At 43.5% G+C, this 1,389-nt stretch overlaps 1 pseudogene; it reads left to right on the forward strand.

The window, feature by feature from the left end:
• Window positions 1–233: 233 nt before the first annotated feature.
• LOC132252349 (5S ribosomal RNA) lies at window positions 234–353 on the forward strand (annotated as a pseudogene).
• The last annotated feature ends 1,036 nt before the right edge of the window (window positions 354–1,389 follow it).

Here is a 1,389-nt window from a genome sequence, read left to right on the forward strand (position 1 = left end):
GACCTATGCACCTACTAAATCCAGCCCAGGATGCCGATAGCCTTCTTTGCAACAAGGACACACTCCTGGCTCATCTTCAGCTTACTGTCCGCTGTAACCCCCAGGTCCTTTTCTGCAGAGCTGCTGCTTAGCCAGTTTGTCCCCAGCCTGTCCCGGTGCATGGGATTGTTTCATTCTAAGTGCAGGACTTTGCACTTGTCTTTATTGAACCTCATGAGATTTCTTATGAGGAAATCTATGGCATGCCCTGACTAAAATGTGCCCAATCCCATCTGATATTGGAAGCCAAGCAGTTCTGGGCCTGGCTAGTACTTTAATGGGAGACCACCTGGGAATCCCAGGTGCCATAGGCAGCCTATGCCTTTGGGAGTTGGAGACCTCCGAAGGTCCCTTCTAACCCTAATTTTCTATGATTGTTTTGGTCCAATCCTTCAAATTTGTCTAGGTCTCTGAATCCTAGCCTTACCCTCTAATGTATCTACTACTCCCCCTAGCGTGGCATCATCTGCAAACTTGCTGAGGGTGCACTCTATGCCATCTTCCAGGTCATTGATGTAGATATTGCACAACACTGGTCCCAGAACCGACCCCTGGGGCACTCCATTTGATGCTGGCTGCCAACTAGACATTAAGCCATTAATTACTACCCTTTTTGCCTGACAATCCAGCCCATTTTCTATCCACTTTATAGTCCACTCATCCAACCCATACTTCCTTAGTTTGCTTGTGAGAATGTTGTGGGGGACTATATCATAAGCCTTGCTAAAAAATTAAATTCTATCAATTCCACTGTTCTCCCTACATCCACAGAGCCAGACCCAGAGGAGGTCCAGGTTTGGAAGCCAGTCTACGCACATTGATTTTTATCTGTTCATACAGCGTGCTGTTACAAATAGGTTGCATTGCAAGTATTTACAAAAATTAGAGACACTACAGTACTTCTAGAAACACAAATCAGCAGAAATTCCTGAATCCCTGACCTGCCAAAATATGCAGCAAAAGCAGTCATCAAAAGGTGAACACAAAAATCAATAACATACCCAAAGTTTTTCACAAAAACTGCCGTCCTTAGGGAACAAGCTATTGAAATTAAAGCCTGCCAGGTTTGAGAAAGCAGCTCATCGACATTCAAGAATACTCCACTTCTATCTAGGGGAGAACCTTGTATTTTTAGATTTCCCTGGGCTGAGTTTTCATTTGATTTGACAGAATGAAATTGTATTGGCCATGTGAAATGTTACCCAGTGTTTCAGAAATCTAGAGAATAAGAATTCCCCTAGTAGTAGCATGGGAGCACTTCTAAGAGAACCTCTTTTAAAAGGTGTCTTTTTCTCCTTATTTGATTTTTACCATGTAGCAGTAAAGTGTTTTGCAGCCAAGGCTTGTACA

The sequence above is a fragment of the Alligator mississippiensis genome, chromosome 8, assembly GCF_030867095.1.
Source record: "Alligator mississippiensis isolate rAllMis1 chromosome 8, rAllMis1, whole genome shotgun sequence".
Lineage (NCBI taxonomy): Eukaryota > Metazoa > Chordata > Crocodylia > Alligatoridae > Alligator > Alligator mississippiensis.